Consider the following 15000-nt stretch of genomic DNA (forward strand, 5'->3'; position numbering starts at 1 on the left):
TGTTTTTCTCCTCTGGATACACTTTTATGCTCGTTGGAGAAATATTTCATAAGGGCGTCCGCCATTGTTCCGATAGTTTAGAGCCAGTGTTACTAAGTTACCATGCGTCATTAGGAAGGAAGTGACGTTACGACTGTTGAAGATTATTTGCTCAGATGGACAACATGGTTGATTCTTCTGGGTGATGAGTACATCTTGTTTGATGGATTATCTTGAGATAGTTCTTAGTTGACGTCACTCAGGCCTATGTTATTGTTTTTTGCCATCCGCGTTTATGAGTAATGCTCACTAAACTGTATTAACCTGACTATAAACGTCAATGGATACACACAGTTTTGTGTGTTCGTCCGTTATACTTCCGGATGGTAATGTTATGACCTTCTCAGCCAAGCGCATACTATCTATATATAACATTGCCATCCGGAAGTATAACGGACCAAAACACAAAACTATGTGTAACCATGAACGTTTATACTCTGGATAATACAGTTTAGTGAGAATTACTCATAAACGCGGATGGCAAAAAGCAATAACAAATACCGGACTGACGTCACATTCATACTATCTATTAAATGAGATTTTTAATATAGCGCAATATCCACTCGAAAACACAAAGCTCGCTTTCGGATCGGAAGGTCCTGGGTTTGAGCCTTGGAAAAGGCTCTTTATTCACATTCTCTCACCGTACCCAGGTGTAAAATGAGTACCTGGCCGAAAACAGAATTGTCTACGACGGAAAATAAATTGTAAAGTCGCCTAACAGGCATCATGTCCAGTCCTTTGTGTTAAATGTTGCTGTTAGTCAGGGACCCATTGTAAAGCGCTTTGAGCATGATTAGTGGATTTTAAATTAAATAAATTTAAATCGAGCTTTATATAGAGCAATATCCACTAAATGTGCTCAACGCGCTTTACAAGGGGTCCCTGGTCAACAGCAACATTTAACATGTAGGACGGGACATGACGCCTGTTAGGCGATATTACAATTTTTCGGACAAAGACAACGCTGTTAACGGCCAAGTACTCATTTTATACCTGAGTACGGTGAGAGAATGTGAGTATAGAGCCTTTTCCAAGGACTCAACTATGCGCCGAGCGCGAGGCTCAAACCCATGACCTCCGATCCGAAAGCGAGTGTCATACCACAAGACCACATAGCTATATTTTTTGTTGTTGATGTATAAGCTCTCAATTATCATCAAGATAAAAACCTTTAATAAAAGCACTATAAGGCCAGTGGCCCGGGGAGGGGGGAGTGGGGATGGGGGGAAAATATAGAAAAGAAAAAAAATAAAGAGCCATTTTGGAATTATTCAGGAAGACGAAAACGGAAACAATTAATCAAGTTGTGACGAAAACAATAAAAACGTGACACGTGAACACACGTGACACGACGGTACACTGGTGACGTCATCAAAACGTGTTGTCTTCTCGAGCCCAACACAGCGGACATACCAGACAGACAGCTCAAGCACGTCAACATCAAAGGGAGATAATTCTGCGCAACGTTGATATTATTATTATTATTTATTATTATTATTATTATTATTATTATTATTATTATTATTATTATTATTATTATTATTATTATTATTATTATTATTATTATTATTATTATTATTGTTATTATTATTATTATTATTATTATTATTATTATTATTATTATTATTATTATTATTATTATTATTATTATTATTATTGTTAATATTATTAATTATTTTTAGATTAACTCTCCCGTTCTCTGGGGGAAAAAAACCCATATTAAAAAAAATTGGCCAGAAAACTCGCCCTTCAAATATCAGTCGATTTAAATGACCCTCATCTTGGCAAATATTCTCAAACCTGGGACTTTGCGAAGTCCCAGGTTTGAGATTTTTTTGTCCCAAGGTGAGGGTCATTTAAATAAACCGATATTTGAAGGGCGGGTTTTCTGGCCAAATTTGTAAATATACGTTCTTTTCCACCAGAGAACTGGAGAGCTCTCCTTTACATAATTATTTCAGTGCTTACAGAGAAAAGGAGAGGGGTGAGGGAAGGTACACTAAAGGTAACAATAAAGAACAAAGCACGGAGATATTTTATAGGGTATGAGATTAGCGGAAGAGTAGCGTCCCTTGATTGGACGTCACCCGTAGTCTGTGACTTCACCGACGGAAAAGTTATTAGAGAGAGAACGTCATGTTGATTGTGCTCATGCGTCTCTCGTCCACAGACTATGGGTGACGTCCAATCAAGGGACGCTACTCTTCCGTTAATCTCATTCCCTATTGGGCTTTCGCATTAAGAAAACGTCACCTAAGGGAATAGTTCGTGGAAATGGGCCGTTGTGGTTTATAATAAAAATAAAACAATCTTTTGTAAAGAGTAATATCCACTAAACGTGCTCAAAACGATTTTAATGGAGCCCTGATCAACAGCAACACGTAACATGTAGAACGAGACGTGACGCCTGTTAGGAGATATTACAAATGTTTTTACGACAGAGACAACGCTGTTGACGGACAGGTACTAAATTTACACCCGATTACGGTGAGAGAATGTGAGTAAAGAGCTTTTTTCCAAGGACTCGACTATGCGCCGAGCAAGGCTCGAACCCTGGACCTTCCGACCCGAAAGCGAGTGTCATACCACAAGACCACATAGCCGTATAAATAATACATTTATGTTCCTGTGAATGACATAATCAGTCGGATGGTGAAACGGTTTGAACTGACATATTTCCAAGTTTAGTAATCAGATTAATTTTTATCCAAAATGAGTTTTATCATACATGATTAATTCAACACTTTTTGTACATCTTTTGGAAAAAATCAAAGCTTAATTTCATTTCAAATAACTTATACAGCTAGTCAAGTTGAAAAAGTATGAAATCTGAGAAAAAGTTGCTGGATATCTTTCCCATACATCTGATCATAACTTTATGAAAAATCACTCGATTTATTTCAAATAAAAATTAAAATGCTCTGGAGAGCATATTCTTTCAGAAAATATGCAAATCCAAAATGTTCACCTTCCGACTGATTATGTCATGCACTGACACATATGCCTAAGCATTCATAATAATATTATAATAACAAGAATGGATGCTTTTTTTTTCATTTTGAATTCTTATCCATGCTGGTATCTGTTTTTTTCTTTTCACTATTGTTATACCATGTATAGAATAGATAGTGTGCGCTTACTAAAAAATCACAACATTACCATCTGAAAGGATTTCTGATCATCACACAAAACTATGTGTATCCTTAAACGAATAATATACTGTGTTTAAATATAGTTTAGTGAGAATTACTCATAAACTAGGGTGGCAAAATATAATAACAAAGACCTGAGTGACGTCAACATCGTTCTATCTATAGATATAATTTTTTTTTTGTTTATGCAGCTGAGAATAAATATAATATTCATGCTGTTTGCATTTCTTGTTATTTTAATTCTAGAATCGTCTCTGTAGTGGTCGAGTGGTATGACTCGCCATCGGATCAGAATGTCCAGGGTTCGAGACCCACTCTGAGAAACGCATAGTTGAGTTCTTGGAAAACTCGTATCATTATCTCACCGTATTCGGGTGTAAAATGACAACCAGGTTGTTAACGTGCGGCTATGTGGTCTAGTTCAATAACACTCGCTTTCGGATCGGAAGGTCGTGCGTTCGAGCCTCGCGTTCGGTGCATAATTGAGTCCTTGGAGAAGGCTCTTTACTCACATTCTCTCACCGTACTCAGGTGTAAAACGAGTACCTGGCCGTTAACAGCATTGTGTTTGTCCAAACAAAAATTTGTAATATCGCCTAACAGGCGTCATGTCCCGTTCTAAATTTTACGTGTTGCTGTTGGCCAGGGACCCCTTGTAAAGCGCTTTGAGCACGCGTAGTGGATATTGCGCTATATAAAAGCTCAAGTTTTTTTTTTGACAACGTTGTCTGAAAAAACAAACAAACGTTCCTTTCACCTAACTGGCCACAAGTCTGGTCCTATATGTTAAGTATTGCTGTTGGCTAAAGACACTTTGTAAAGCGCTTTAAGCACGTTTAGTATATGTTGCTCTGTGTTTGTTTTTTTGTCAGACTCGGGTTTGTCCAAGAAAATACCGTTTTGAAATGACCGGCCACCTATTTCCAATAGGCAATGGTCCGCAAACTAATCAAATGCCGTCCTATTAGGCGGATACCACTGTAATAAAATACGTGGTGACGTAAACATGCTGTTCTGATTTATATAGCAAGACTATTTAACTTGCATAACTGGTTATCAGACTGCGGTTAACGTTCAGGCTCTTACAAAATGAGAAAATTGTGCAGCACTTTGCGTGATGGTCTTGACAATATCGCTGGCAAAGTCTGGCTGAACGTCTGTTGGGCGTCGTAAAATTGTCCACTTCTCCCATTGGCTATAGATAGTATGCGCTTGGCTAAAAAGCTCAAAACATTGCCATTCGGAAGTATAACGGACCAACACACAAAATTGTGCGTATCCATGAACGTTTATAGTCAGGTTAATACAGTTCAGTGAGCATAACTCATAAACGCGGATGGCAAAATACAATAACAAACACATGAGTGACGTCATTTTCGAACTATCTATTCTCCCAAAAGAGGCTTCAACAACATTTCTCTCCCTAGATAAACGATTATTAAATATTTCTTTTTCACGTGTAAAAACCTGTAGAAATATTGTTTCATTATATGGTTTCTAAGTGGGAAAGGATCATCAGCCACAAACCTGAATGGCTATTTTATATCCGTTTATGGTATAGTTCCCTCCGCGCGGATGCCGAGTTTTCCATTTGTATGTAAATTCTACCAAACACTGATTTCTGAAAGACCCCAAAATCATTGTTACTTCCACACCAACCTACGTCAACAACAACACATTTCCCATTGGCGTCTGTATCAGCAAAGAGAATTATGGAGCAGAACCCTTTGTAGTTATAGTATATGGAACCTGGTTTGCTTGGCTTTTTTATACGAATATGCTTCTTATCCATTGCTCCCAGGCAAAGGGAAAAGTTGAATCTAGTAAAAAAAGTAATTTGCAATGTTAATCCACGTTTCTGGATTTTTGGTTGGCATGACACAGGGCTGTATCAAGCCCTCAATATTATAGTACACGTCTTTCTTGTGACTTCTCTTACAGTGGGAATACAAACTCGAAAATGATACGACAGATCAACATGGCTTTCTTTTGAAGCCAGATACCTGAAAATATAAAGGGACTCAGATAAATACTCGTATATTAACCCTATTTTCATACTAAAATAGAAAGTCCTATTTTCTGATTTGGGGTCCATTTGGCCCCCGAGACTTGCAAAGAGAAAAATAATAGAAAGTCCTATTTCCTGATTTGGGGTTCATTTGGCCCCCGAGACTAGCACATAAAGTGCAACCTTTGGATAACGACACTCCTGAATAACGACAACCCCTGGATGGCGACATTGACATCTGGCCCCGAACTTTTTGCTATATATTAATAGTAATAAAAACCCCTAAAGAGCCACAAACATTTCAATAAAACCCCTGTCTAGCGACACCGTTATAGCAACAAACTTCAGTTGAAACCGATGCTTGATACCCGACCATCATCATCTCGTACTCTTAAAAAAACGCTTTTCCCCTCCCAATAAGATTGCTTTGTTACCGACCAATCAGAACACATGTTTACTACACAACTACATGGAATCTACGCTTGCTCACAGCAACAAAATTGATCAGTGGATGGTACTCTCAGGGTCAATTAACCGTCCATGATAGCTACCTGTCTGGGTCAGTTGAGCTTAGCTAATATCAGACTATGCCATGTCCAATGGGGGCAAGTAAGGATATTTATGGTCTTATACGTAATATATTGGAATAGCCGGGAAAGCAGTAACAGCCTCTTTCACTTTATTATTTTCATTTGAAAAATCAGTTGTTTGGCTAAACATCAGTCCAGATTTGATCTTATTGTGATTGATACACTCGATCAAGGAAATCTCGAACACGCAACTCTCAAAATCACGGAAATTTCAAAATCAGTACAATTCCCAATTTGTTCCCTCTATTTTGTTAGTATTGGCAACACAAAAATCTCGAACGTTTTCCGGGACCAACATGGACATCTCAAACAAAATGGACATTCCCTTGCGGTCAGTTGAAATTATTTTTCGCGAATTATTTTTGTTGAACTTGAATGGAATCGAAAGATGCCATCGCTCTCCCCGTAGTGCTAAGTGTCCGTCTAGTTAGTGTGTTACGCGTGCGTGTTTGTGGCATTTATATTATATTATACTATATATATATATATATATATATATATATATATATATATATATATATATATATATATATATATATATATATGAGCTAAGGTCAAAAGGTGCCCGCCTGACACCAGTGTTATGAAAATTTGATTTTTACTTAATTATGGGCTTTTTTCAGTGATTAATGCTTGTAATCAATTGATAATATGAAGAAGAGATAAAACGAGATAGCTCAACATACTCTGTTCAACAGAATATGAAATAAACAACTTGAAAGTGAAATTTGAATGCTGTTTGGCATGTGCTTAAAACGAGGTCAACGCATCACCTTTTTAGAAATCATGTAGAAATTAAATGTGATGTTTTAGCTCACGTGATTGAAATTTGACTGATAGTATAAAGTCAAAATTTACGTTTAAACGCAATTGCAGTATATTACATATCTGAATAAGTTTCATATAGAGTTCTTAAAAAGTTGGTGTTGCTTGTGACCTTTGGTGTCATCAAACACAGCACAATACTAAGACTCGACACGAAACTTTAAAGCTCATGTTTAATTTTTATAAAATGTTTTATTATGAGAAAAAAGCATAAATTTACTATCTGAACTCAAATCTTGGAGTAAATGTATACCGTTTTACCGATATTGAGGTTTATTGGTTTTGGTGTCATTTGTCACAAGCAACACGACATGCGTGAACACGTGGAAGTTTGTTTCGTTAAATGGCGATTCGCAATTTTGATCCACCCTTCTTACTAGTCTTTGAAGTGCAGCACTTTCATTTGCCTTTCCAGCGTGGCTCCAGGGAGAAAAGGTAAGTTGAACTTTGGTGTCATCGCTATTTTACATTGTCACAAGCAACACTTTATATTGGATATTACAAAGTGCCACCAAAAAATTATATTTTCAGCTGTTATTCTAATTTTCAGCTGTTATTCTATTTACAAATATGATATTATGACATCTCACATAGGACTGTGATTTTGACACAATTGATTGTTTCCTTGTAATTCTAATTTTTTATGTTTCAGGGTTGTATCAATCAAGAAAAAGACAAAACTCAAGCTTTTGACGAATCCAGATAAATAGAAGGGTTGTCAAGAAATTTTATTTGATTTACTATTAACACACTAAATTACTACAAACTAGCAGATTTGAGCAGTAGGGCGGATGTTACGGTATGGTTACATGAATTCATTACCATGGCTGGTATTTATCTAGTGTTTATGTGACTTCTGGTACTTTTTGTGACCATTGGTGTCATTGCTTAAAATGTCACAGGTGACACTTAAGTTTGAAGTTTCTAGTGTATTTCTGTTTTCATGTTCTTCAAAGCTTGAAATGTCATTGAATTACATTTTAACATGCTTTTTTACATGTGTTCAGTTGCTATTCTTGATTTATTGAGGCAAAATTGCGTTCTAGTGCCGATTTTGACCAAAGTAATAGCAACAATGGTATTACTAATTTCTAAGTATATATCCAATTTAGAAGTATTCAATTTCTTAAAATAATATTGAATTTCATTTTAGAGTAGGTTATTGTGCTTTTTCGACTGAAAATAATGATATATTATGGAAGAAAGTGTGATTTGGTGTTGCTTGTGACATAAGTAATGGTGTCACCGGTGTTATGTCACAAGTCACATTCAGATGCTCTAATTTCCATGTATATTTTTATTTTTGAAGTCTTTGGTTTCTGAAATATTATTAAATTCCATATTTAACTGTGGTTATTACACTGGTTTGACTGAAATTAATGATATATTGTCGAAATTGCAATTTGGTATTGCTTGTGACATAAGTAATGGTGTCATCGGTCTAATGTCACAAGTGACACAATGTCGCTAAAAAAGATATGCTTTGGTCATATTATTTCCCAACATTTTATTCCAAAAGTTTCTGAACATTGCAGGTAATAAGCATATGCAATATTGTTGTTGTTGTTAATGTACAAACATTTTTATGAAATAATATATTTGCATTCTATGTTGCTTGTGACCGATGACACCAAAAAGCAACATTTTCTCCAATAGTTGGTAATATTATTGTACTATGATTGTTGTTGATTGTGTCTTTTTGTCTATAACTTACTAAATAAAGTTTGATACTCAACAAAAATCATTTGGTTATTGGGTTTTTTGTCTCATTTTGGTGTCACCGGTCACAGGTGACACCAACAATCTATAGGTATTGTTGACGATATTATGCTGCTTTGACCTTTAAGTTATCTAAAGGGCCTTTGATTCATTAAGTACTGGGTTTTTGCTACACATATAGCAACAGGAATGGACTATTATGTCACTTTTATTTTGAGAAAAAAAATTGGCACCTTTTGACCTTGGCTCATATATGTTTATATATATATATATATATATATATATATATATATATATATATATATATATATATATATATATATATATATATATATTTATATATATGTGTGTGTGTGTGTGTGTGTGTGTGTGCGTGCTGAATCGGATGGGGAATCGCGTATAATGTTTGACCAGCATCTTAAGCACACCACCCATCACTTAATCGAGGGGACTAGTAGGGCAGTGATTGCGTAGGCGGTAACTTTTACGTTTTAAAATTATACAAACAATTAGGGGTGGGGAAGGTGGAACGAGAGCATTATCATTTAATACATAGAGGATACTGTGTGAGAGCAATCCCCTCTCTCTTTCGCCTGCTGTGGGTAAGAGTGTGAGGGTGTTAAGCAGGCCTACCTAGCCTCCGTTTCAAATTTCAGGGACATTTTACGAATAAAATCTCAGATGATGAGGTGGTGATTATGACGATGACGATGATAATGATTATGACGATGACGACGAAGATGATAATGATGATGATGATGATGATGATGATGATGATGATGATGATGATGATGATGATGATGATGATGATGATGATGATGATGATGATGATGATGATGATGAATATGATGATGATGATGATGATGATGATGAATATGATGAATATGATGATGATGATGATGATGATGATGATGATGATGATGATTGTGGTGTTGCTGTTTTTGGTGGTAGTGGAGCTGATGTTAAACGTGATGATGATAGCCATTGAGTGGTGGAGTGAGTATTCCTTTTTTTCTGAATAGATTAAATGTGCAACAGACCAGTAATATATCAAGTATGTAAATTTGATATTTTTATTTCAGTTTTTGCATTCTCTGCGTTATACTTAATTTGTCACTGAACCGGCCATCATTGAATATTGTAAAACCATCGCTATCGTAAAGTTATAGCCTGACACTGACCCAATGCCAGTCTTTCGCTACAAAAGAAAACAAATCGTGAGTTGTATTCAATAGTTCAATCACAATGAAATAACTTGTTTCCTTGAGCTCTACGAACGACAACTCACTAGGCGCTACACAAACCTAAAAAAAAAGATGTCAAACTGCCAGTCCTTGAGTGTTCTAGCGTAGCCATCGTTATGTTATAGCCTGATACTGAAATCCAAAAGGACTGGCAGTTTGACGTCATTATTTGGCTTTTGAACCGCCCAGTCTTTAGTAGAGCTCTTGGAAACAAGTTATTTCATTGGTCGAACTATTGAATACAACTCACGAATTGTTTTCTTTTGTGGCAAAAGACTGGCATTTTGAAGTCATTTTTTGGCCAGTATCAGGTCATAACTTTACGAAGGCAAAGGTTCTAGTCTCAGGTTATAATTTAACGATAGCTACGAAATAACACAGTTTCGGCCATTTCTGTTTTTATACTTTATTGGGACACATTATGCATTGATACATATCTTCTGCCTTTTCTGTTCCATGGTTATTATTGGTCTCTTTTAGATAGGGCTTACATTGTATAGATCTGCCTTTTCCATGCAATGATATTGGTTATCCTGTAACCGTTTCAGGACTTACACAGTACAGTAACCTGCACTTCACTATGGCTTGATAATTTTCCGGCCCAAAACGTAATGCTATCCTTAACCATCCGTGGCCTGTGTAAATTTAGGGCCTGACACTGACCCAAAAAAATGACGTCAAAATGCCAGTCTTTGGCCATAAATGAAAACAAATCGAGAGTTGTATTCAATAGTTCAACCAATGAAATAACTTGTTTACATGAGCTCAACAAACGACAACTCACTAGGCGGGGCAAAAACAAAATAATGACGTCAAACTACCAGTCCTTTTGGATTTCAGTATCAGGCTATAACATAACGATGGCTACGAGTTAACTTATAGATAGATGCGCTTGGCCAAGGAGTTCACAACATTGCCATCCGGAAGTATAACGGACCAACACACAAACTCTGTGTAACCATGGACTTTTATAGTCTGGTTAATACAGTTTAGTAAGAACAACTCACAAACGCGGATGGCAAAAACAATAACAAAGGCCTGAGTGACGTCATCTTCGAACTATCTATAGCCTGACACTGATAAAAAAATGACGTCAAAATGCCGGTCTTTGGCCACAAGAGAAAACAAATCGTGAATTGTATTCAATAGTTCAACCAATGGGACCACTTGTTTCCATGAGCTCTACTAACGACAACTCACTAAGCGGTGCAAAAACCAAATAATGACGTCAAAATACCAGTCTTTGGCCACAAAAGAAAACAAATCGTGGGTTGTATTCAATAGTTCAACCATTGAAATATCTTGTTTCCATGAGCTCTACTAACGACAACTCACTAGGCGGTACAAAAACCAAATAATGACGTCAAAATGCCAGTCTTTTTGGGTCTCATTGTCATGCTATATCTTAACAAAGTTTCAAAGGTTTCAAAGTTTATTCAATCTTAGGCTTTCGCCAATAAATCAACAATTCGATGACAACATACATGCCGACTAAGATCTCACACAATCAACCCTGAATAGATAGTATGCAGATGACGTCACTCAGGCCTTTGTTATTGTTTTTGCCATCCGCGTTTGTGAGTTGTTCTCACTAAACTGTATTAACCAGACTAAAAAAGTTCATGGTTACACAGATTTTGTGTGTTGGTCCGTTATACTTCCGGATGGCAATTTTGTGAACTTCTTGGCCAAGCGCATTCTATCTATAGCAAGTGACGATTTACGACTTGCCTTGGCTTTATAATAATATAACCATAGTGAGTAGTATTCATATATCGACTGAGAGGCGTTGTCAACACAATAAAGCCTAACCACAGGTTTGAAAAATTTTAAAAAGTCATTGTCGCCTGAAGCTAATTTCCCATTGAGACTAAAGCTCGTTCTACAGTAACGTGACATGTTTGATGGATTATCGATATTCCTTAAAAGATAGTTCGAAGATAACGTCACTCAGGTCTTTGTTATTGTTTTTTGCCACCCGCGTTTATGAGTAATGCTCACTGAACTGTATTAACACGACTATAAACGTTCATGGATACACACAGTTTTGTGTGTTGATCCGTTATACTTTAGGATGGCAATGTTATGAGCTTCTTAGCCAAGCGCATACTATCTATAGAATGCGTGACGATACTAGGCTGCAAGAAGCTGTAGAAAGTAAAAATCAATAAACAAACATGACTATAACAGCTTTAAAAAAGTACAAAATACCAAACACGGAACGTTTCGAGCTCAAAACCTTCTTCTGCCAACAACTAAAAACTATGAGGACATAAATATATTACTAAATTCCATATAAAAGACAGATATTATATTCTTTAGGTCCTCTGTCGTCTATCTGGTATTTAGTAATGTATTTATGTCTTTATTGTTTTTTTTTTGTTGTTGTTGGCTGAAGAAGGGGTTTGAGCCCGAAAAGTTCCGTGTTTCGGTATTATGTTCTTTTTTAGAAGCTGATATGTTCGTATTTATTCATTCCTGAATAGAATCCATAGCCGACGGTATCTAAAACGGTGGTGGCGAAAGGGCGTTATTTTTATATTCCTTTTTTTTTTATAAAAAATATTTTCCGTTCGTTTGGGAGTCTTTCCATTAGACAACAATTAGCCCATAGCAATTTGGGCTAACAGACCTGCAATTAATTACACGTTGGCTAGAACCATCAATTAAAGTTTTTAAAAAAATAGATTGAAATAATAATAGATACTAGATCAGGCATATTGCCATCGTTATTATACTAGTCAGTACAGCTATAATTATTACCATCATAAACTTATTTCTTCCCCTTTGAATTTAACGACTTCTAAATTACTACAATGAAAATGTTGCTCCTTGAAGCTCGAGGGGAAAAATAACGATAGGTATTGAATTGTATGGTTCAATTTATTTAGGTGAAACGCCTTAACAACCCCAACTATGTATCAAATTATCCTATTCGCCTGTAGTGTTTCTTTCCTCATGTTTTGTTAATAATAATAATAATAATAATAATAATAATAAAATAATAATAATAATAATAATAATATAATAAATATATAATAATAATAATGAATAATAATAATAATAATAATAATAATAATAATAATAATAATAATAATAATAATAATAATAATAATAATAATAATAATAATATATAATAAATAATAATAATAATAATAATAATATAATAATAATAATAATAATAATAATAATAAATAATAAATGATAATAATAATGATGATGATGATAATAATAATAATAATAATAATAATAATAATAATAATAATAATAATAATAATAATAATAATAATAATAATGATAATAATAATGATGATGATGATAATAATAATAAAAATAAAAAAATAAAAAAATAATAATAATAATAATAATAATAATAATAATAATAATAATAATAATAATAATAATAATAATAATAATAATAATACTAGTAATAATAATAATAATAATAATAATAATAATAATAATAATAATAATAATAATAATAATAATAATAATAATAATAATACACATTTATATAGCGCTAATGCTCGTATAAAACACAAGCTCTGTGCACTTTACAACATGAATTATCAATTTTGAGTGAAAAAAAAGACAAAAACAAAACAAAACAACAAAAAAAAAAAAAAACCAACACAAAAAAACCCAATGCAATGCAATAAATTCATAGCCAAATAAATGGTTCATGGCGTCAATAAAAGCAAATACAGTAAAGTATCTCTCTTCGTCTAATAAATTACAGCTAACAATTCAAAACGTATCGTTATTTTCTTAAAAATTATCACGAACCACCATTTTAATTATACAGATAAATCATTTGATTCTTGTTTATTTACAACATGTTTTTTTTTTTGTTTAACTGGGAACTCCATGTTTAATAATTAGTATATACATATTCTATCGACAAACTACCCTATCAATTAATATGTGTTGTATATTGAGTCTCTTAAATTTCCTTGTTTAACTTTGGAGTTGGAATAATGACATCCTACAGAAGAAAATACGCTGTTATTTAATATAATGTTAATCGCTAATATTGGCGTATCGTACCTTTAAGCGGGTACCATTATTTTTAATTATCTATTCATCATTATTTTTTTAACCTAATGAACAGAGCTTCCAAACTTGAAAACATTTGATTGTACATTCAATAATTATGCCATTGTATAGATAGCGTGCGATTGGCTATGAAACTTGTCATCTGGATGAATAACGGAAAAGCACGCAAAAATCCGTGTAACCATGAACTTTTATATATTCTGGTTAAAACAGTTTAGTAAGAGTTACTCATAAATTGGATGGCAAAAACAAAAACAACGACATGAGTGACATCAACTTCGTTCTATCTATAAGGCATACGCAAGCGCTAAAGTAAACAAGAAACGAGCTATATTTCATATTAAACAATTTTATTAATTTTAATGGTAATTATGAGTCTATTTCCGAAATGAAGTAGAAATACGTATTGAAATCAGGCTTTAGCGACGAAGAACTAGTCATCTTTTTAACGATTTGTAGACTGAATGAACACCATGAATATCATAGCAGAATGAGGGGAGAGAATAATATTACAATACTTTCTTTGTTATAGTGGAGTCGTTCTTTCTAAGCGTGTGTCCAATCCACCTCCATCGTCTTCTTCCTATTTCCTCTCCCATTGGTTTCTGCTGTGTTCTTTTCCATACTTCTTCATTTTTTATTCTGTCCATCCACTTTATTCTGAGTAGCTTACGCATGCACCTGTTTACGAAAATCTGTACCCTCCTTATACATACCTGTGATGCGTTCCAAGTTTACTGCTTAGTTCCAGTTATAGCATCTTAATTACCATTAAACTTCATAAAATCGTTTAATGGTGAATTATAACCCACTATTTCTTCTATTTCGTAGCAATTCGAAATTTTTAAATCGAAGTGTTAAGTTTACATACAACCATTATCAAAAATCTAGTTAAATCCTGCCTTAAGTTGTATGTCCCACTGGTTTAGGTAAAACTGCTTCCATCGAGCTATCCTCTTCCCCTTGTTCCTCTACCTGGATTGGTTTTGGCGTAAAATTTTGCAATAGTGCTTGCTTGGCGCCATCCACTGGTAAGCATAATCTTTTGGATATACATATTTTTTTACATATGGCCTTGCCTACCACTGCAGACATTGTAGAATGAGGTTTAAATATGTTAAAGTCAATCCCTGAATATCTTATACCGTTTTCATCCACCTACTAAGTGTGTCTCTAGAGATTCCTTTCAAGGGCTTAACAATACTAATAAACAATTTCTTGTCAGTTCGAAATTTTTCGAAACACTAAAATACTTTTTTTCAGACATTCGACCACATACAATTCTTTGTTGGGGAAACTCTTAAGGATTATATTAGGCACATGTTTACCCGGCCAAGAAGATTTTGTGAGATGTATAATATTAA

General features: G+C 34.5%; 2 protein-coding genes across 4 annotated transcripts in view; one reads left to right on the forward strand and one right to left on the reverse strand.

The window, feature by feature from the left end:
* The window catches only part of LOC144960623 (uncharacterized), a 116956-nt gene extending 105233 nt beyond the window's left edge, over window positions 1–11723 (reverse strand). Inside the window, exon 1 of the mRNA XM_078893855.1 lies at window positions 11691–11723. The gene's annotated coding sequence lies outside the window, so the exon portion shown is untranslated. The remainder of the gene's footprint in view (window positions 1–11690) is intronic.
* Window positions 11724–13735: 2012 nt separating this feature from the next.
* Window positions 13736–15000, forward strand: part of LOC144960580 (uncharacterized) — a 6375-nt gene continuing 5110 nt past the window's right edge. Inside the window, exon 1 of one of the 3 annotated variants that reach the window (XM_078893801.1) lies at window positions 13736–13813. The gene's annotated coding sequence lies outside the window, so the exon portion shown is untranslated. Of the gene's footprint in view, window positions 13949–14117; window positions 14668–15000 lie in introns of those variants that run through there. The other 2 variants (XM_078893800.1, XM_078893799.1) reach the window with 2 other exon arrangements.

Source organism: Berghia stephanieae, chromosome 15 (genome assembly GCF_034508935.2).
Source record: "Berghia stephanieae isolate SIO BIC M18660-M18661 chromosome 15, UCSD_Bste_1.3, whole genome shotgun sequence".
NCBI classification, from domain to species: domain Eukaryota; kingdom Metazoa; phylum Mollusca; class Gastropoda; order Nudibranchia; family Aeolidiidae; genus Berghia; species Berghia stephanieae.